This window comes from Rhinolophus sinicus, linkage group LG04, assembly GCF_036562045.2.
Source record: "Rhinolophus sinicus isolate RSC01 linkage group LG04, ASM3656204v1, whole genome shotgun sequence".
Taxonomy (NCBI): domain Eukaryota; kingdom Metazoa; phylum Chordata; class Mammalia; order Chiroptera; family Rhinolophidae; genus Rhinolophus; species Rhinolophus sinicus.
The window spans coordinates 124,805,244-124,829,145 of NC_133754.1; the positions used below are offsets into that span (position 1 = coordinate 124,805,244).

At 39.6% G+C, this 23,902-nt stretch overlaps 1 protein-coding gene across 1 annotated transcript in view; it reads right to left on the reverse strand.

Moving 5' to 3' along the window:
* FOCAD (focadhesin) overlaps positions 1-17,335 on the reverse strand; it is a 275,278-nt gene extending 257,943 nt beyond the window's left edge. Inside the window, exon 1 of the mRNA XM_019750360.2 lies at positions 17,241-17,335. The gene's annotated coding sequence lies outside the window, so the exon portion shown is untranslated. The remainder of the gene's footprint in view (positions 1-17,240) is intronic.
* Between the last annotated feature and the right edge of the window lie 6,567 nt (positions 17,336-23,902).

Below are 23,902 nucleotides of genomic sequence, written 5' to 3' on the forward strand. Positions count from 1 at the left end.
CTGTCGTCATAACAGAGCAACATGACAGAGAACAAAGTGTATGGGGGTGTGGGCGGGGGTGTGGTGGTAACTGGTTGCAATTCCTGGCTCCAGCACTAGCTGCTAAAAATAAGGCTAATCGCTTACTACCTTGAAGACTGTTTCCTCACTGGTTAAACACGAGGACACTCACCTCACAAGGTGGAATGAATAACAATATGAAGTGTGCCTACTTGACATAGCGGGTACTCTAAAAATGTTTTCTCCCTCCCTTGAGTCTTCCTGGCCCCCCAGCCTCAAGTGGTTCCCCACCAGCCACCTCCAGTGACCCACTGTTGTCTCCCTCATAGCTTTGATCACAATCTCAGATGATCATTTACTTACTTCTGCTGCCCCCTCTACACCCCAATGAAATGCAGGGCACTGGTCTCTCTTTCTGACCTCTATAACCCTCGCATATAACAAGTCCCTGTTCAGTAAGGGTTCACTGAATAAACACAAAGCACACCACAGGATTTAGAATACCACATGGGAGCAAACAGCTCCTACATGCCAAGCACTTCACAGAACACTTGAAATAACTGATCCTAGCAGATCACCACAATAATTCTGAGGTAAATATTATTAAGTCCATTTCCCACCTGAGAAAAAAGGAGTTCAGAAAGGAAGTACCTTGGCCCGAGGTTATACGGTGTATTAATAGTCAGGATTTATTGAGAATTTTACCACGTGACAGAATTTTACTGTCAAACTCTTTACATGTATCCTCTCACCTGATATTCAAAACAAGCCCATGACACGAGTATTATTATTACCCTCATTTTGACATGAAACACCAAGGGAGGCAAAGAGAGGTCAAAATTAATTGCCTAATTGTGAAAGAGGAGCACGGCTATGATGGGTGCAGTCTCCAAAGCGCACATTCTTAACCACTCCTCTGTGAAGTATGGCTGACATAGAGTTTTGGTAAAATTAAGATAATTCATTAAGACACATCACTCAGAACCAGGCACCTAACACTTTTTAAGTGTTACCTATTATTCTTAGTCTAAATCCAACACCTTGTTCTTTTCTATATATGCTGCATCCCAGGGAATCACGCAAATTAAAAAAAAATACCTGGGTTTGGACATACAGTGTTAAATCAGGTTCCCAAAGCAGTTCATCAGCATATGCAAACAGCTCTGTATTTCTGTATATATTGCAATCCTAGAAACATGTAATCAAGTCTAATTGCAAGAGTTACATATTAAAGGGGTGCTCCACAGCCAACACAAAACACAAAAATTAACAATCTAAACTTAATCCTCATCCTTGTGGCACCATCATCAGAAATACACCTCCCATATCTGCGTGTGTTCTTTGATTTTATGCTTTTATTTCATCACTGACCATTCAGTTTAAGTCCAATGAGCATCTAACAAAGGATAAAGATTGCCCATTTTCATCATGGCAATTAGTGTCAATCTGTACTAAGTCCATGTTTCTTGCCACTGAAATCAGCTCATTCATATTTACATTTTCAATTTTTTAAATAAATAAATATTTATTGAAATAGATGAAAGCAATTATTTGCCCAAATGATTGCTCAAACACTACCACACAGACACAGATGGCTACACTGCTTCAAATGAACACTTGGTTGGCAGGTACCCCACCATGTGACAGTTCAAAACACAGCTCAGTGAGACAGAGACATTTCTCTGTGGATGAGTTAACTTGTAAAACATGGAGTTTGAAATAATAGTGGAATGTTCTAGAAGAAATGTCCAGAAACAGGAATGTCAAGAGGAAGTCACTGCATGTTCTTTCTCAGTTCCTACAGCTGCCTCGGAAAACGGGACTTGAACTACAATCTGGCATCACGTTCCAGCAAGGAGAACATGAGGATAGGGTGTAGAGGGGCCACACTGCACAGCTAGGCTCAGACAATTTCTGACGTCTCTTCCGGCTGCGAGAGGATTGTAATCAGTCCTCAAGATGTAGATCTTCTCACCCACCCTGAAGGGGCCAGCTTCCATTTCCGTAGCAGCTACCTCTGCTCAGACACTACTGAAGTATCTCAAGCAGGAAAGTTTCCTCACTGACCAAGCCTGATGCATTATCCTCCTGGACTTTTGAGTTTCTTGCAGGAAGCAGCTGAGTTTTACTCACCTACGGTGACATGTCGTATCAGTTAAAAAATGTCTTTTGAGTTACCGTGTTTGGCACTGTACCTAGTACACAATAGACTCAAAAAAATGTCAGACTCAGAATTCTACTGTTTGTTTTCAGATCAACTTTCCCAAATATTAATAGAAAGTGATAAATAGAGAAGAACCTAAATCTATTTCTCACTGACTCATGAAACAAAGACCAAAACAAATTATTAAGAACCAGAAGTAGAAAACATAAACTTATAAACAATTTTATTTTCAAATTAATATAGTAAACTGAATTCAGTTATCCACACAATTAGGGTTTGAAAATAAGTCATTCTTTTCAGACACACTACTTTCACCCAGCTTTTTATTTTATTTTTTTAACCGATCAAATAACTTTTGAATAGGTAGTATAAAGATGAATTTCAGCCAAGTACAAATCCCAAATCAGTGGAATCCAGATTAGTGAGATTTTATTACACTGTTATTTCACTTTGGTACATTTTCTTAAAAAAAAAAAAAAAAAAAAAAAAAAATGTCAAAGAACACATGCAAACGCTCACAAGACTGGTTCTTCACTGCTTCCAGCTGAATATCACAGAGATGGAAAATGGGTCTTTGTTATTTGAATACATCATAAGTTTTACACGAATGCTTCAGTTGACAGCTATTATTTATCATAGCTTTGCTCTTAATCTGCTACGTATTACAACCCTTTAAAAGCCTGCAGCAGCACCTTTGTGCATTTCCCACTGGGGTAAAAGGCATTTTAAACATGTAATTACCCAAAGAAGTAACATTTACTAATCTTCTATTGCATAGCTAACATTTATATGGCTGTTTTTACTTGTAGGGTACTTAATAATCAGATAGTAGTTAACCTTCACAACCATCCTGGGCAGAAGATCCTTAGTAAGTCAGTTCACGTTAACAGAGAGACATCCAGCAGCATATTCAAGAATTAGAAGAGGATCCTGGAACGAAATGCTGATATCCAGCTGGCACGGTACAGTGCGTAGAATGTCTTTCAGATAAAGGTAATTTAAGAAACTATATTAAAACGGAGGAGGAGGAGGAGGCTCATGTAGCTCTTCATGAGAATTTTTTTTAATTTCACAAATGTACGCAGTTTGTAAGTGCATACAATTGCCATATGTACGGGTTAAACAGAGCTCTGGAACTCTCTGTTGGAAGTAAATGACTGACTCGGGGAACAGCAGCAGCAGTCCCATAGGCTAGCAAGTCACAATGAGCCAATGATCAAAGAGCTTCATTTTACCCTGGAAGATCCAAATTCAAACACTATCGATGAAACTGCTTCCAGCCTGGCTTACCTCCAAACTGATACAAAGGTCCTCAAAAGCCAAATCAGCTCAGGAGCGAAGCCAGGGAAATAAGGCTGAAACAGCATGGTTCCCCGGAACCAGAATGGTCTCCCCAAACCTCCCCCGAGATGCAATTCCACAGGGAACCGAGCACAACAAAGCTGAAAGTCTGGGGTAGGTCAAAAACGAACCCAGCCTAGGGGAGCGGGCAGTCAGGGTAAGGCTTACTGAGCATTTGATCTTAGTATTTGGCACTTCTTGGCTATATCCCGAAGTGTCGCACACACTCAAGTTCTCTTCACCTCCCATTTCAACAGAGTAAGAATACAAAAACAGGCTTAAAAGCAAGTATCTTTGTATCAAGTTATACGTTGACTTATCTAAAAGGTAGGCTAAGGAATATGCAAATAAAATACTGATCAGTAATCTAAAACAACAGAGTTGTAATAATGTAAAAAATGTTTATGATAGTCAAAAATGGAAATTTTTATATGCAATTACAAACACAGCCAAGTTAAAAAATACACACACACGCACACACACAGGATTAAGAAAGATAAAGTGAACATGCAAAAATGTTGAGGCTATTTCTGGATAATAGGATGATGAGTGATTCCATCCTATTACATTTCTCTTTATAATTGCTGCATTTAATAGTTTTCCCGGCAATGGGTGTACATTACTTTTTTACATTAAATAGAAATTATTCTCTTCGAATAAAAACATAAGATCAGTTTTTTAGGCTCAATAAAAAAATTAGTGATCTTATTTACTTACTTGAAACCAAGGTCTTTTATCACTGTCTAAAGAGGCAGTTTCACCACAGCACACATCAAGATAAAAAAAAGTCTCGCTTCATCCAATTACACTGCTTATTAAGAGCTACTTAATGAGAAAGTCACACCTTTGAGTTATTAGAAGCTATAATGGTCCTGCAGAGTTCCAAACAAGTAAGCTAACAGAATTACCTTTGATTCTAAATTGTTTGCCAGGAGATTAATCCATCTGCCCCTGAAAAAAACTAAGTGTTCCTCCAGTGTGTTCAACTTCCTCCAATCTCATTTTAATCAAGTATGTTAGCCTCAGTGGAGAGAGCAGGTATTTTTTAACAGAGTGATTGAAGTATAATTGACATACAAAGAAATGTGCATATTGAATGTGTACATTTGATGAGTTTGGATGCATGAAACACCCATGATACCCTCGCCACAATAAAGGTAATAGACACATACAACACCTTTCCAAGGTTTTCTCGTGTGCTTTTGTTTTGGTGTGTGTGTGTGTGTGTGTGTGTGTGTGTGTGTGTGTGTGTGTGTGAGAAAACAACATGAGAGCTACTCTCCTACCAAATTTTGAAGTGCATAATACCGTATTCACCCACAGTGTTAATTATAGGCACTATGCTATATGATCTTTAGAACTTACTCATCTAGCATAACTGAAACTTTATAGAAAGCAGGTATTTTTAATTGCTTAAATTGCAGTACAAAGAGTTTAATTTTTCAAATGCATATGTCACATAAAAATTTTAGTCATCTCTAGGTAAGCTTTAGGGAGGTCTTTATATATGTTGGCATCTGTCAAAGAATAAACAAAGGCCTTTCAGATACGGTGACATCTGGACAGAGACGTGAAGGAAGTAACGAGCATTCCAGACAGAAGGAAGACCAAAGACAAGAGCCCTGAGGTGGGAGCATGCTGGACAAGTTTAGAGAGACCAACGCCACCGGTGTGGCTGACACAGGTGAGCAAGCCGGGTAGTCAGAGCCTGCAGAGTGGAGCAGGGGCCCAGCTCTCATAAGCCCTGGAGGACACTCTGGGCCTTTGGGTGTTCCTGAGGGAGGCAGGAAGTCCTAGATGGTTCTGGACAGAGGGATGGCATACTTGACTGCCACTTTAAAAAGATCATTTTGACTTCTATGGAGAACAGACCATAAGAGGGCAAGGATGAAAAAAAAAAATGAAACCAGTTAGGAGGTCCCAGCAATAATCCAGGAGAGAAATCACGTTGCCTTATAGGAGGAAATAGCGTTGGAGATGACGAGCAGATGTCAGACTTTACATATACAGAGGGTGCCAAAAAAAGGATACACATTTTAAGAAAGGAAAATACTGTATTCAAATTGTTATATCAATATATACTGATAACAAAAGATGAATACAAGTCACGTTTGACTTCAGCAATTACAAGAGGTGCTCCAAGTGGTTACCATCCGCGTAATTCTATACAGGTCTTTCCTTTCTTAAAATGTGTATACATTTTTTTGGCACCCTCGGTATTTTGTCAGAATTTGTTAATGGATTGGATGTGGAATGTAAGAAGGATGAAGAATGACTCCAAGGTTTGGGGTTCTGACAACTGGAAGAAAGATGTCGTCACATGCTGAGATGCAGGAGACTAAATGAGTTCATTCATCTGTTTCTAAAACAATACAGCAAAGCACGAGTCTCCTGTGTCTTTGGGATACAATTTACTTTTGTCCATGTCAGCAAGGAAAGGCTACTACATGATAAAAGGGTGCTAAGTGCAGAGTACAAGCTTCATCCACCTCTCAGTTTTATATGGGACTAATTTTGACGACATACAGCAAGTGTTAAAATTTGTATGCTTAGCTCGAGCCTGGATTTACATTCAATTTCTACCCAGTATGCATGCTGCTGTCAACACCTGCTCCAGTCCTACCCACTTTCCAATCCCTATAAGGCCTCAGTGGCCCTCTAAGCCCTAACTATCTTACACAGCTTAAAATCTTACAAATTGAAAATAGAGAATTAAAAGACAGGGAAGGAGGAAGGGGAGACAGGCAAACCAGGAGGTGGGTAGGTAATCCTTCCTCATTTCCCCAGCCTACACTGTCCATTCCATTTCATATGTCCTTCCAGGCTTTATGTCACATGCTCGGTACATTCTTAAGGCAATTTGTTTCTGTGAATGTAGGACTCGGGGAGGGGAGAAGAGAAAAATCAGTTGTGAAGTGATATTGTACAACAGACATGGGAAGAAAATTATTAAAATGTATTCATTTCTTTAAAAATATATTTAAAGATATCATGTCACTTTGTTAATATGCAATTAATTTGGAAATGAATCATCAATTGTTGCTAAAACTATTCAGTTGAAAAATGACGGGAACTTTATATCAGAAGAATAAGGATGACCCCACCTGAATCCACTGATTCATCTTAGCATCACTAAGAATGAGAAAACCAGACATTGTGCCCTCATGCTGTGATAGAATAAGATATTCACAGAACCCTCTAAAGAATATTGTTGCCTTAAAAAAATTCAAATTCTTAATTAATGGTTCCTACATTGTTTTCTAATTAAGTTTGGGCTAAAACCAAAGGGAACACTTATCTCAGTTTTATAGGTGGTCTATCAGATAAAAAAAAAAAAATCAAAATGGATCTATACAGCTCTCTATATTTAATTACCCATGTCTAGACAACACAAGTAGAGGAACAAGGTAAACCAAACCACTTTCGGAGCAATAGGTGAAATTCAGAATTTGGGACATTATAGCACAAATGACTGTTTCTCCAACAAATCGATGATGTGGGAAAACAGAAGGGGTGGAGAGACTGTTCCAGTATAAGTGACTTAAGAGACATGATAACCAAATACAACGTGGGAACCTTATTTGGATTCTGATTCCAACAAATCAACTGTAATAGGACACCCTTGGCACAACTGAGCATTTCTGGAATATGGACTGAGTACAAGACTTGGTGTTACGTGTGTGAGCTGCAGTGACAACACAGTAATTATATTTAAAATTAAAAGTACTAAAAATAAAATTAAAAGTTCTTATTGTTACAGATAATTACTTTTTTAAGAAAGCTAAAGGAAGAAAACCTATTAGAGGAGAAAGGAAACAAGATTGACAAAATACTAATTTTGTTGGAACTAAGCTCACTCCCTATTTGTGTGTGTGTGTGTGTGTGTGTGTGCATGTGTGTGCGCACGCATGTGCTTGAAAGTTCCCACAATGGGATGTTTTTAAGAATAAAGCAAAATAGAAAAAATAAGTAACCAGAAGTTGTAAGATTGCAATGCAAACTATTTAAAAATGTATTACCATTTGCAACTGCGAATTTATGTGGAGTTTCCCTTGATGGCATGCAATGAAAGCAAAATACAAAACCAAAATACAGACCTAAATTGGAGGCTGAGACATTTAAAAGATGATCATTTTCAGTCATAATCACTAATTTGATCTGCTATGCTCTGTTCCCTGAAAAGGGCATGTATGCAAAGCAGCTGCCAAAATACCGAAGGGAGCTGAGGCCAAAGCAGGAGGCAGACGAGCCCAGCTTGTGGGTCAATGAGTTACTTAAATAGGAAACTCACATAAGGAAACCGGGTCCTGGGCGGAGGCAGGACATTCAGATCTCTGCATCTTTTACCCCCAAGACCACCCTCCATTGTCCCCCCGTAGAGATGGACCTACGTTCCAGGAAAGGAATGCGTGGGTGGTCAGGGGGAACCCAGAGGCCACATACCCGAGGCCCTGGCGCCAGGGTGAGCGAGACACAGATAACGCCTGATGGCACCTTGCCCCAGAGGAAGGACTGAGGGAAATTCCGTGATTGGCCCACAGCCTCTGACTACATTCCAGAGGCCACCACGGGGAAGGGGCAGGACTCCAATGTCCCGTCCCTTCACTCCGAAGTTAAGCAGGCAGATGAGCTTCGAGATGGAGTCCGCTCTGTCCCCACGTGCTCATTACAGAAGAGCTTCACGATTCAGACTGTATTTATTGTAACATTATGCTATCAATTAGTATGTAAAATAACTTCATTTTGACTAAGAAAAATCTCTTTTCCCTGAAGTTCTCCATAAGATATTGGGGGAGCAGGAGGAAGGTCCAGCGGTTTAAGAAAAAGATTTGACATTTTCTGCCTTAGACTATTCTTTTCACATGTTAACTCTTTCAGCTTTGCTTTCAACAAAAATGTTATGCTGTACGACTCAAAGTGAAGAGGTTGCTATTAAGTATATAAAGAGCAGGGATTCTATGCAGCTGATTAGAGAATGTGATACTCTTCTTCCAAAGAATAAAGAGCCCGGATGTGGAAGAACTCTTTGGCAGCAGACCTCTTTAAAACACAAAACAAAACAGTGGATCACAAAAATACCCACAAGAAGAGGTCAGGAATTTCCTCAGATAATAACCCAGAATCTGTTCCAAGAGCTTTTCCGTACAACATGGAAGAGATACTTAGGCCTGCAAAATGTCTGGTCCCAAAAGCCTACCTCTCATTCATTCATTCGATAAATATTTATTAGATGCCTCAGATGCCTACCTTGTGCCAGACATTGTACTAAGCACTGGGGATACAGACAAAAACCCCTGCTGTACAGATTACATTCCTAGTGGAGGAAAGACAAGAATAAGCAAAACAGTAGATGATACAGCATTTTATAAGTGTTTTGTTCAAAAGCAAACCACATTAGGGGAATAGATAGTATGAGAGGGTTCCAGTTTCAAAGAGGACGGTCAGGGAGAGGCTCACCGAGGTGAAACATGAGCAAACACTTACAGGAGGTGAAGGAGGAGTCCACAGTCTCCAAGAGGATTCCAGGCAGAAAACAGCAGGGCAAAAGCCCTGGTGAGAGCATGCCTCGTGTGTCTGAGGAACAGCAAAGAGGCCAATTGGGCAGATTTAGTGATTGAGGGAGACAGTAGTTGGAAATGAGTTTGGAGAGGCAGCAAAGGCGTTTGATGATGGCAAGCCTCAGCACGCCACTGCCAAGACTGCATTTAAACTCGGGCGGCAATGGGAAGGCATTGGAAGGCTTGGGGCAGAAAAGAAAAGAAATCTAACTCATGTTTTTTTTAAAAACTCACCGGCTGCTTTGCAGACAATATTGTAGAGGGCACTGAGAGAACAGAAGAGACCACTTAGAAGGCTATGGTAGATTGCAAAAAACGGCCCCCAATTCCTCCCAATTCCTATACACGCCTTTCTTTACGAAGTGACTCTGCTTCTCCCTCATAAAGAACTAGTTTATTTCTTCATCCCTTTGAATCTGAGCTGTCCTTGTGACCTGCTTTGATCAACAACAGAGGAAGTAAAGTTGTGGGGATTCTAGGGAGTGTAGGTCTCAAAAGGCCATACAGTGTCCTTTCACTCTCTTGCTTCCATTAGACCACATGTAAAGAAGCGCGGCGTAGCTTACTGGACCACGTACAGCAGAGACAAGCCATCCCAGCTGCAGCCTCCACACTACCAGTCCCCAATGCCACATGAGTAAGCCCAGGCAAGACCAGAAAAAGAACTGTCCCCCCTCTCCCACTCCCCAAGCTCAACCCAAATTACCAACCCCAGAATCATAAACTAATAAATGATCGTTACCTTAAGCCACTAAATTTGGGGAGTGGGTGGTAATAGGTAAGTGCTATAGAAGCTATTGCAACATCAAGGACATAGATAATGGCAGCTTAGACTAGGGGGAGAACAGCGGAGAGTGAGAAGTACTCAGATTCTAGATTTATTTTGAAGGTGTCCTTTCCTAATAGTTTCTATGTGGATGTAAGAGAAAAGGAAGAGTCAAGAATAACATCAAACTTTTGGGCCCGAGTCGAGGAAAGGATGTTGTTTCCATTAACTGAGATGGGGAAGACCATAAGTGAAGCAGAGGAAATAGGGAGGAAATCAGAAGTTGAGTTTGAGATTTCTACTAGTCATCCAAACAGAAATGCTGAGTAGGCATCTGGAAGTATGGAATCTGGAGTTCAAGGGAAGCAGTCCAGGCTGAAAATATAAATGTGAGAGCTAATTGGGGTATTACTAATATGTAAAGCTAGTGTTTAAAGCCTTAATGATATGATCAAGGGAGTGTAAAGTCTAATGATTGAGCCCAGGAGCATTCCAATGTTAAGAGGTCGGAGAGATAAGAAATAATCAGTAAAGGAGTTTAAAAAGAGCAGTGAGGTAGGAGGAAACCCAAGAATTGTGGCATCTTTGATAATATGGGAAGAAAGTGTTTCAAGAAGCAAAGAGTGGTCAACTGTTTCCAAAATGCTGATAGGAAATGGTAACTATGTGACGGGATGGAGGTGGTAGCTAACCCACAGTGGTAATTATTTTGCAATTTATAAATGTATCAAATCAACACATTGTATCTCTTAAACTAACAACATATAGCAATAAAGCTGGAAAAATTGCAGATGGGTCAAGTAACAGATAAGTAACGAACAAGTAACAAAACTGTAGACTTAGCGAAATGAAAGTTATTCGTGACTTTAAGGAAAATAAATCTTTTTAGAGTGGTGAAGAAGAAAGCCTGATTAAATTGGGTTTAAGAAAGAATGGGAAAAAAGTAATTGGACACATAAGTATAGTTTTGCCATAAAGGGGAAAAAAGAAATTGTGTAGTGGCTTAAGAAAGAAATGGGATCAAGAAAGAGTGATTATTTTTAAGACAGGAGAAATAACAGCATATTGAAGGAAATAATCAAGTCATGAGAGAAAATGTGATCTCACAGGGGAGGGATATGCTAAAGACAAATCCTTGAGCAGGTTAAAAAAAAAAGATCTTATGCATGAGTGCAGTTGTCCTTAGAAACACACAGACTGTTCAACAAGACTCTAGGTCTTACAAATAACAGGAGGAAAGTCAGAGGTAAATGCAGGTATACCCACCTCCCTCATGCATGGCAACTGTCATTAGTATCAAGGCATTTTTCACATCTCTGAATCCAGAACTAACCTAAAAATGTTCAACATAACCTTCCAGGCATCCTAACAATAGATGAGAGTTATCACATGTGATGAAAAGTATTTGCCAAAGTAGTTTGGAACTCAAAGGTCAAAAGGAGGTGCATAAAAGCAAAAAGCCATTGTCTCTCCTTTCTCTGAAAAATAACACCAATAGCCACTAGAGATATATATGTCATGTTTAAATTCAGAAGTAGTACTCTACCTGCTGTCCTACCGTAACAGAAACTATAATGATTTGATGGGTAAAAGTTGACAACAGGAAGCTTCATCAAACCTTGAAATCCAGTGAACCTAAACGTGCTCTAAAAAGTAAAGTCTCTGTAACACACAAAGTGAAACTTTCTGTATTTGCAACCACATATTTATGTGACTCTAGATGTTTATAATTACTCTCATTTACTGACTTTATAATAAGTAAATGTTAAACTTTTTTCCAATAAAGTAACACATTTAACTGTTTAAAACAAACAAACTTGAAATTCAAACTACTATTTGGAAATTCAAAGCCAACCACATGCTTCAGAAAAACTGTCACCCTTACATCCAAATACAACCTCATTCTAACGTGTCTTCCTCTGTTAAACAGTGTTCCCACTCAATCTTTTGGACGTTGACACCATGATCAATAAGCTTTCTTATTACCGTGTTTCTCCGAAAATAAGACCTAGCCGGACTATCAGTTCTAATGCATCTTTTGGAGCAAAAATTAATATAAGACCCAGTATTATATTACATAATTATATTACATTACATTATATAAGACCCGGTCTTATATTACAGTTAAATAAGACCGGGTCTTATATTAATTTTTGCTCCAAAAGACACATTAGAGCTGATGGTCCGGCTAGGTCTTATTTTCGGGGAAACACGGTAGATGCTCAGCTTCTTCATTAGATGGTCCCCCTACCTCCTAGGCCTAATGAAAACTAGACTCTCATTCTTTGGTGGCCACTTCAGTGAAGGCTAATCATCCTTCCAAGTCCCATGGCCCGAAAGAATGTTTCCATACCATTTAGCTCCATACCTTTGAGGGCATGCCCTCCAAATATCTTCTGCATCTCTCACATACATATACCTATCGCTGCCATAGACAGTCTAAAACTTCCGAAAACAGTCAGTCTCACAGTCTCTCTCTCCACCCTAGGTACCACAGCCATCTGGGGTCAATGTCTAGGTAAGTAATTCATCCAATTCATCAGTCTCACTGTTCTCGAATACCTCCATATAACCTCCATCCCAGCCATCTACTTCCATGGCCAAACCCTACCTACTCTCCATCAGCACCCTAAAATCTTAAACTCCAACATTCTACTCTAACGACAGAGCACTTCTCTCCTATAAGCTTCTCCCTTCTACCTACATACACTTGTATATTTTACCTCAGCCAGGCTCCTAATCCCTTGAACCAGTTATTTTTTCTTAATCTTTCAGCCTCCTCCTGGCTTGATGACCACCTCTACCCAATCTAACCCATCACTTCAACCACTCTCTTGCCAATATTTTGAACTCTCGTGCATTTCTGCTGTATGTACACAACAAAATCCAGATGCTGGGTCATTCCAACTATTCATCGTCTCTGGTTCTATCGAATTTTGCTACAGAAAGTCACACAATTATACAGACTAACGTAAAGTAATGATCCTTGCCTATCTGGTAAACTGTCCTAATAGCTCTAGTCAGTTCCCTCTTCCATTCCCTATGGCATTTGACAGTTGACCACTCTCTCCTTCTTTGTTTTCTAGAGCTCTACTGCCCTTTCCAGTATTTTTCATGGGATCATCTTCCTTATTTGGTGGTGCTTCCCAGAGTTTCTCTTCTTTTTTTCTTATTCCACAAACTCTCTCTTGGGTATCACATCCATTCCCACACTGTTTTAACTTTCACCGATATGCTGATAACGTCCTAATCTCTAGCTAGCCTAGAATCCTCTCATCTCCAGACTAGCGCAGCCAACTGCTCACTAAACAGCAGCAATTTTGTGACCCAAAGGCCCTTCCAAGACTGATCTTATTCTCCTATACATCTGACAATCCTCATGCGATTCCTATCTTGGGGGTCACAAACCTAGGAGGCATCCTTGAGTCCGCCTTTACCTCATCCTGCATGGCAAACTGGACACCAGCTGCATCACCTTACTATACCTTCAATTTGTCCTCTTCTCTCAAGCCCCACTGCATAATTCCCAGTGCTGTATCTTCCCTGTACAAATGGACCTTGCTCTACTACATTTCATTCCACACACAACCATATAAACCTGACCTGCACTTTCCATTGCTTAACGTCTCTTACCCATGGGTCACCAGAGCCTCAAGGATAAAGTTCAAAACCTTTAACCTGGGAGGATGGGAGGGGAGAGGGCCTTTCATAATTTGGCCTTTATTTACTTATTAAACCTCATCTTTCTATTCTCTCCTTAATACATTAAGAGTCTAGGTTCTGTCTCTAGCCTGCCTGTTTTGCTTTACTTCTTTTTCTTGTGCCTAGAGCGCCTTGCCCTCCATCTTCACCAGCTAATTCCTACTTGCTTTCAAAATTCAGTTCATGGGAAAATTCCTCTGGAAAAGCGTCTCTGAATCTCCTAAAATCTCACACTGACACAGTTTTCCTACATCCCCTACAGTACTCTACACCTACACCTAATTATCATATTTGTCTCATTATATTTTGGCCTTGTCTATGGCTTTCATGCAACAATATTAGTGCCTTGAAGAAAAGTTGGGGTCTTGGAACCATAGCGGATGACCTCTTTTAGTTAAATGAAAATATAAATAATACAATATCCTTAATAACTACAACTTTAAATTTTTTACTTACTTAAATGTTTCAAAACAACTTTAATAAAATGTTCCCTCTACTCCCTCCAGGTTTATGTCCACTAGCATATGAGTATACTAAAACCTGAAGATTTGCTTCTATAAACCTGTTCAAAGATTGTAAATAGAGTAAAACTTAAGGTAAATTCTGAAAGCAACTAAGCCAAAGAAAAAGGTTTGTTAAGAGAACAGGGAAACATACACCCTGGCAGCCAGAAAACCTCATAACAAAACTATAGTTGCAATATTCATAATTGTAACATTTGTTGAACATGCTTATCAGCCAAATTAGCAAGCAGTTGCTTATCTAACCAAGAGAGTAGAAGATATATTCTAATGCACTAGAAAGAACTGAACTCTTTCATTTACAAGCTTGAGTGGAATGCTTCACTGGTCCCCAGGCAAGTGAAAAGGCAAATATTTAAAAAAATAAATAATAATAACAAACTAACTATCTATGCAGTTTGGATTCTCAACGTTTTTGGGCCTAAAAAATTTTTTTCCCATCATGAGCAATGGAAAATTATACAGTATGTAATGTGAAACCTTTTTAAATGACTTCCAAATATACAAAACTAAAGTAACTCAAGCTAACTGAATGAAAGCCAATATAAATTAACAAAAGTTAAAAATCATAAATTCAATTTTATGACTTCCAATCTGATTTGGAATAGGTTAATACATTGAGTCCACAAGTACTTGGGGGACACAATTTATAAGAACAATGTTACATCTATAATAGATGTTTGAAAATAAATGAGATCTTTCACATTGCTTAAAAAGTTTGTTTCAAATAATTTAAATGGGAGAAAAACTGACAAACATCCCTGTCCTATTAGCTTAGCAAATTTTATTTCCTATCATGTAGAAATAGTACACACAACCTCCACCCAATTTATAACTAATTGTGAATTACATATTTACACTTATCTTATCTAACTATATCATATCTTATTATACTATTCATCTCTGGATCTGTAGTACTATTTAAAATATATACAATACTTAGAGATTTCACATTTCCCAAAGAAACATATATTGCCCACTTTGTCAAAGGTTAAATTATTGCCCAAAAGAATAACCATTCTTTTATTAGACAAACTGAGTTCATTGTGAAAAACCAAGTAATATTAAGATCAAGTTTTGCTTTAAACCCCCCAATAATCCTGACACTATTATCTCTTTACACTTCTTCCAAATATAGTTATAATTGTATTTTTCATTGTGTTTTTTCCCAAGTTTTAATCTGGAAAAGACTCCACTTGGATTTTTTTTCCCCCTCAACTTCTGCATTTCTCCTCAATTTCCCATCTCGATCTGGTCCATTTCTAGAACTAGAAAGGTCTAGCAAAATCAAAATCTTGAAGTTATATTTTCTTGAATTTCCAAACCCCTAAAAGTGATATAAACAATTTAATTCACCTAAAGGTTTGTGGACAATACCCAAAAAGTATCATGAGGGTATGAATATTATGTTTCAGGAGAACTGTTTTAGGTATCATTTTACACCTTCAGGAAGACCAAACAATCTACTTGTAAGTACCACCAATCAACAAATGAAAAACTATTGTTACATTGCTATGGGCATTTTTATTCTCAAGTTAATAATTTATTTACCTTTGGGTTATTAATTCTCAACTAGAGCCAGAAATCAATTAAAATACAGTAAATTTTAGGTTAATAAGATAAAGGTTAACATATACACATGATATTGATAGACATTAGCCAGGTGATGGTAACAACCTAACATAAACCAAGTAAGCAAGTAACCAAGACGGAGGTTTTAGCTACCACTGATGTACCAAAGCAAGTCAAAATGCTTTGAAAATTGCATTGCTATCCAATTGTTTTATATCATACCATTTTATACGTAACATGTAAAAGTTTCTGATTATTACAGTTCAAACTGAGATGAGTCATAGTGCTTTGTATGCAGGAATTGGATGTGAATCAAAATTATAAACATGCACCTGCTTCCTAATCAAAAAGTGAATGTGGACAAATTCAAAAACCATTAAAACATAAGCATAAAATGCATCCTGTGTTTTTAAAATGGTCACTTCCCAACTGATAAGACAATAAACATGTCATTTGCCTGAACATCTGAAATTACAGACTACTGCTAACCCATTCCCTCACTTTGCAGGTAGGTCCCTCAGCCCTAGGGGCGTTAGTGGTCCAGTTAGCAGGATTACAGTTTACTACAGGTGAAGATAAATGAGGTACCAGAAGAGCTCTATGGTATGATATAGGATCATAAGTTTCTGTACCTAAATCTAGAACCTGAAACGGAACCATCAACAAAAAATTTCATCTCCAGTCTAGACAATAAAACTGGCAGATAAACTGGAAGAAAAGGCAGGGAATGTCCACATAAGTTTGTGGCATAAGACACTGACCATTGAGCAACCCATCAAAAAGTTCTGCTCAATGGACGAAGGATTGCATGATACTTGATAGGATAACTTTGTTGGTTTTAGAAGCTCCAAATTCTGGAACTAAACTAAAGGAGTGGGTTGTCATAGTTGAAATTAAAACTCATGGATAGTAGGTGTAACATAAATGCAAGTCTCTGTACATCTCTGCATAGCTGTTGCAGACATTTCAAAACATATATTCATACATGTATATGCTATCATATACATACAATATTTCTTCAGGTAATTTCCCGCAAGTAAGGACAGAACCAGAGAACCAGGAGATCTGAAAACAGGCCCTGTTCACCCATAAGCCTGTCATTAAAGTAGACAGGATGTGACAGTCGCTGGCAATGAGAGAGTCACCCCAGGCCAGGCTGGACAGAGCCGGAATTCCCTGCACTGTCTTGCTTGGGAACCGGTCAGGGGACAGTGCGATGACCGCAATCTGCTGCAGGTTAAGTATGCAAGGGTCGCGCGCCAACCAGTTTCCGAGTAAGGCTGCCGCTGAGCCCCACCGCAGGCACCGGAGCCGGCCCCACCCAGGCATCCCGGAGCTCTGACGCAGAAGGCCGAGTCCCCCGGGATTTCAGAACCCAGAAAACCCGGGACCAGGGCAAACGGCAAGACCTGTCCGGTTCCCGGCGGTCCCACGCCGCAACACGGCCCTACCGCCACATGCTCCATCGCCCCATCTCCCAGCAGAGCCCCAGGCCCGCAGGGCCTCAGCCACCCTCCACGCAAGCTGAGACAAACCGCAGGCGTGTGCGACGCGGCCGCCTCCGATCAGGGGGTAGCGGCCCGCAGCCCGCCGCCTGCCACCCCGCACTTGCTTACCTCCCTTCTGCCACAAGCTCACCCCGCGGCGCCGGCCTGACGTGGCCCGCCCTGCGGTCTCGAACGACAGGGGGCGGAGACGACGGGGAGAGAGCCAATGGACTGCAGACTGCGAGGGCCTGTCCCGCCTCCCTCCAGCTTCGACCCGCCCTTCCTCGCTCGCGCGCACGCGCGGCCAAGGCCAAGGGCAAGGCCGCGCACTGCGGCTGGCAGGCGGCGTGGGAGGCACCACAGAGCTTAGAAGCTGCGCGATCTGGTAATGGCTGTGGGGCTGCACCGCAGCTGGCAATTCGTTTGAGAGAAAAGCAGATTAAAAGAACCTACCTGGAGATACCATTGCAGCGTGTCCGGTAGTCCTGTTAGCAGCCTGCTACTATGCAGCTTTCGGCGATGCAAAGCAGCTTCTTGATATTTGAAGATTTTGTTTCCCGGGAAAAAAAGTACTGATAGCATTAGAATTCAGGACATTTAATGCAAGCAACAGACTTGCTTCTTGGTTCTTCCCCTTGTAGCTGTTGCTTGGTATCTTTATTTCGTTTGGCTAACACAACACTGCTACTCTAGAAGCTACACTGTGTGAAGGAAAAGGGGTGACATAGTAGAGGGGACAATCTTAGGGGCTACTTGGTGGGCCTGGTAATCCCAAGTGACTGAAAGTAACCGCATAGAATGATCTGATCATAAATTCATACCTGGGCGGGCTATGGCAGGTAGTCAACGTTCCAGGCCTATAGCTTCCTTAGCAAAGAACAGTCTTTTAAGTGAGACGTGTGCATTGTTCTTATGCATCTAGGATAACATACCTTTGACATGGCAGGGTAATTTTCTTTTCCAGACCCCTCAAAGGCACAACTACAGGTACTAGAGCACAAGACCACCAGACACTAGACCCCTCATTGTTATTTTGTTGCCCGTATACTATCCCTGTGTACTATACATGATATTTGTTAACTATCCTGTACACACAAGTGTAAAGGAAGCATGCATCTCTCGATTTTCCTTCTAGCCAACTCTGGAGACTCCCCCTCTTTGCTATCTCCTGCCTCCTTAATCTACCACCAACAGATTTCATGTAACCTTCCTTACATTTTCTCCTTTGATTCTAAATATATAAAATAAGCTACACAATTGCAGAGCGTTTTCTCAATCAGTTGAGATTTTGCTTCTAGACATGTCCTCAAAACCTTGGCTCAAATAAATTCTTAAAAAGCTTTCTACAGGTTTGGACATTCTTTCATTGACAACTGTTACATCCACCTGTTGGGTAGTTGTTTCAGGTCTTTCTAGCCCAGGCATTAGTGCTGATTTAATCTGGGGAGAACTGGTGCTTGTAATTTTTACTATTATTGTTACTGTTATTTTTATCTAATATTTATTAGTGTCCACCAGTGCATGAGCATGCATTTTCATGGGAAGACTGTAAGGCACCCGGCACAATGGAACAGAAGCTAAAAAAGGCAGCAAAAGAAAATGAAAAGAGGTTATGAAGAAATGCAATTCTGCTTGTGGATGACAGAAGTGGAAATTATATGCAAGATGAAAGAGTTAAGACAAGTTTCCCTAGAGAACCTGACTTACCCAGCAGTTTCTAAACCCTGGTGCACCTTTACAAGCATTTGGGGAGATTTTTCAAAAAATACCAGAGTCTGAGCCCCATCTCTAGAGATTCTGATTTAATAGCTCTGCTGTGGGGCCTTGGCATTGGGATTTTTCTACATTTCCAAAGTCATTTTAATGTGCTGACAAGAAGTTCTACTTCTCATTTGTAGGAAGGATTTGGTTCCATATACTCCACTTGGGAAAAGTAATTACATACCCCAGACTATCTTCAGTTCTCTCAATAACCTATTATGCTTTCATTCTGTAAAAATTTATCTAAGTTAATTTTAAACCTACCCTTTGAGAGAAAGGAATTTTATAAGGTTTATAATTGACTTCTTAATTTTATGGACCTTGATGATATTCCCCTTCGGTCTTAATAATTCCAAAAGCACCAGCACTTCTTTTGGGAACTTTTTAATTCGTCTTTAAGAATTCTTCTCTTATTCCTGTATTTCTTGGGATATGTTAGTCAAAATTAAAATTGAACACTTAACCATGTGAACAGTATTGTTCTAAGTACATCAACTCAGTTAATTCATAGAATAACTTCATGAGGTAAGTATAATATTATAATTACCTACATTTTATAAATAGCTTAGCCACAGGGAGGGAAACATCTTGACCGAAGCCATGCACCTAACTAGTGACAAAGCCAAAATTTGAATCCAGGGACCCTGGTTTTCTCAATATGTAAATACACTGCCTCTTATAAAAAGGCTAGTTTTAGGAGTGTGGGAGGAAATACCCATTTAAAGAATGATGGTGAATCTGATTTTTCACTTCTGATGCCTCTCCTTGATTCAGGTTTGGGTCAGGATTGAGGGACTTTAGGCTGGTAAACCTAGAACCTAGAACCAACTTAACTGCTTGCTGCAGATCTTGGGCTAGGCTGGAATTACAAGGGCTCACCCTCTTCTGGGATAAATTCACCCTACTTCTGGGATATTTTTCTTCCATACATGACTGTAGTTCAGCAGCGATTGTTTCACCTTTTAATTTATTTATTCTATTGCTATTCCAGGCTCTGTGCTAGACATGAGAGATCAAGATATCAAGATGAAAGACACAATACAGAGCCTCAAGGAGCCAGATCATCCTGGAGGCCAAGTCAGCAGCCACCAGATTTATCCAGTGGCTTCAAGACTTGAAGTATAGACTTTTAAAACCAGAAAGGTACTCAGAAGCTGCCAGTCGTGATAAAGTTCTTACTGGCAAGTGCTGAAATGAAAACAAAGTACAATGTATTGCATTTATTCATTCATAAAAATAAATTTATTCATTTTAAAAAACTCCCTTTTCTTAGTTATGCTTGATTTTTTTATTTTAAAAAATGTTCTCTTTTGTATGAAATGATAATTAATAGGTTATAGTTGTTGGGAGTTTTGTTTATTTCCATGACGTTAAAGTCATATGTTGGTTTTCAAAATTTTTTCATGCTTCAACTGGTATAGTTTAACTCCATTAATTTACAGAGAGAAAAACTAAGACTGAAGGACAAAGTCCAGTCTTCTTTCTATTACACACCCACCGGAACAGCCCACTTCATGTACAAAGCTAGAAAATTTTAAAAGTAATAATAAAATTTTTTAAAAGAAATCAGGGTCAAGGTTAGACAACAAAGATTGGAACTGGTTCTGATAGACCCAACTATTGCTAGCCAGGACAATAACGTTCCTGCCTGCTTAACTAATCAGATTAGCTGAACAGTTGAGTTTCCTTCTGAGCTGAAAGGAGAAAATGGGGCCTAATGCAATACTGCTACTATATGTAGTTATATTTTGATTGAGGTAAGACTTAGGAAAGGTCACCTTGGTTGAGTAAGGTATATCTACCTCTGATTCAGATATTGGGATGTTAGGAGCCCTATACAAGTGGCTCACTGAGAGTCCCCCGGGGAGAATTTTTGAGAAACAGCAGGGAGAGCGTTGACCCTCAATGAGAGCAAGGAGAAGAGGTTCAACTTCACTCATGCAACCTGCATAGCTTGATTTAGAGTTAACACCAGAAGACCCAGCACAGATGGAAATTTCGATTGAAGGATGAAAACAGACTTCCAATCTGTATATCATTTTCTGAATAGGCTTAGATTGTACGTGCAAATGAACTCTTTATCTTTTAAATATTCAAGAGAAACCACAGTCTTGAAGACTTACGCAGGCGGACAGCATTGCTCTGTTAAACTCCTTGTATTATTTTCCCTGAAGTAGTTAAGCGGTTAGTTCTCTATTGTACCAGACCCTTTAGATAAGCATGCTTTTTGAACTCAGTATAGAAGGGCCTATTGACTTTCACAACAACAAAAAAAGAAAGAGAGTAAGAAAAATGTGTCCACTCCCAAATCATTAACTGAACTGAAAAGAATATGCTAACCAAAAAAAAGACTGTAGTCTGCGTTCTGTACTGTATGGGAAGGTCATGTCCCCCACGGTATTGGGAGAGGCACAAAGCCTTGAACTCAGGCCCAAGCATGCTGGGTTAACTCAACAGGCCCACACATTCATAAGCAGGCACGCGACTAGGAGGAGAAATTCAGACCTGAGTCACAGAGCTCCACTGTTGACACATAAGAAAAAGTAATCTCATTAAATTTAATTACATGAGACTATATGGTTCTGATGGTTTCTGTTTCTTTCAGAGTAGAAACAAAATCCTTACAAAAACCAACAAGGTCAAACATGATTTGCTTCTCATACCTGCATCTCCAAAACACTCACACGACCTGTTATATCTTTGACCTTGCCCTCTACACTCCTCCCCAGCTCACTTCCCTGCCTCCTGGCTGCTGCAGGATCTTGGCACCTTCCCCCACATAACTTCATGATTCATTCCATTGGCCCATTCAAGTGTGCTGAGACTTTTACTTTCTGGATAAGGCCTGTTATACCAGTCAGGGTCCCAGCAAGGAACTGATGACACAATCAAATTAAGAAAATTGGAGGAGAGTTCAATAAGGGACTATAAACAAAGATGTGGGCAAGGAATAAAGAGATCACATGGCGACTCAGTAACACTGGGGTACCCAAAATCAACCCTGAGTCTAAAGAGGCAAGGGGCAGTACTTACCAAACATAGAGAAGGCTGTGTACATAGGGACTACCTGACAGGAAGAGGGCCCTATGCTCCCACACCCGGGAATTCATGCCATGACCTCCTTCATTCTCCTCTATCCTGATCTTCTGAAGCAAGGGAAGCCAGTGGTGCATTCACACTGGCCGGTCTCCTGGTGCACCGTGACTTCAGAGAATTAAATATCCAAGAGCAGGTAAATAACAACTATCTCTCTTCCATCCTCCAGTCTCCAACAGGACTTCCCATTGGCTGGTCCAAATGGAAGTCAGAAGGCAAAGAACCCCTTCTGATGCAGTAGTCCATGGAGGTCAGCCCAGAGCCCAGTGGAGAGCTTTGAGGGGCTCTAGAAAGGCTAAAGGAGACTGACTACCCAGCAGAGGCTGGGAACAGAACAGACAGAAAATAAAATTTATCTAGCATTATTACCACTACTTATGCTATGGGCTTTAGTTCAGTCCAGACGCACTAAATTACTTTTAAGCCTTGCTACTTCATTCCTATTAAGCTAAAACAAACAAACAAACAAACAAACAAACAAACAAAAAAACAAAACGTTTTTAAGGTTTTCCAGATGAGTCAGGATACAACCTCCTGACACGGTTAATACTCGGCATAGGGCAGCTCATATGTGGAAGGTGACCTCCTCAGAGACAGCCTTTTAACTGGTTCCTGACAGCTTCAATTATGACTAATGGATCCATTCAGTGGCCATCATGCCCTGTAATCACACCAGTTAGGATTTGTACAACATTTATAGCCTGCCCTAATTTCTCCCTTTTCCTACCCCCCCATATTTTTAAAAATACAGATGTTGCTTTATATCAGAACATAAGAAATAGAAATATAAAAGCCATACTTAACTGTTAGTAATTGCTGCTTATCAGTGGGTGTATTTTCTTGCACAGCATAATAATGCTGGCAGATAATGCAACTTTGCTTTTATCAATAAACATTTATAAAATGTTTCCTCTTGATTCACACTTTCATATAAATAGGTTAAGAGGATGTCCTTCATCTTGCTTCTCTTTTTGTATCTAGCTGTTAAGATGAAGGCACTAAAAATCAGATAATTCTGGGGTTGTCTTTACCCCTTATGATTAAATGTTATAAATATTCAGTAATGAGCTCTCAGTAATACAAAGAGAACTTTGTTATTACAATTTAATCCCTCATTCTTAAAATAAAAAAAATCTAAAAAGAGATGCAAATAAAAACGGATTTTTTTCTCTACTGTATTAAACAAGGAAATGCATTTATTCACAGAAAACTATACAATTAAATCAATTTCACTCAGAAATTATTAGAGAAATTTGTCCCAGGAAGAGCAACAGAAAATAAAATGCATTCCTTCTTCCCTGTCTTAATACCCTTCAACCTTTTCTAGTGGCATCTAAAAACAACTGAAAAAAAATGAACAATCTGGCTCCATTGCTACTACCCACATTGGAATGATCTCTTTAATAAATACAATGAAGAAAGAATCCCTCTCTGTTAGGAAGATGGGGAGTTTGTTTTTTATTTTGGTTTGATTTTTTTTGTTGTTGTTTTGGAGGGTTTTTTTTTTTTCTGTATTCTTTGAAAGTCCAAGGTTTTCCACACATAAACTTGCCACAGGCTGACCTTGAAGCAATACTCATTATCACAACAGTGCATGTGCAAAAAGTCTTCAGCTGTCACTTCTAAAGCACGTAAAAGATACTTGGAATTTCGGTTGTGGTTTCCTTGGTAATTCCTTTTTGTTCTCTCAGAGATGTGCCTGGACCTCAACTAATATTGTAGAATTAGAATAAAAAACTCCACTGTCAGGAATGTGGCCAAAAAAGTGGCATCAATTTTGGATGGGGTTAAAACACAAGAGATGAGCCATTTATTGGCTACTTTTTCTTTTAGTTTAAATTTTCAGTTATACAATTATATAGCACACTCAGTCTATTCCTTCTGGGTTAATAAATCTATAGACTTTCCTTTAACTTCAAGAGCATGTCAATAAG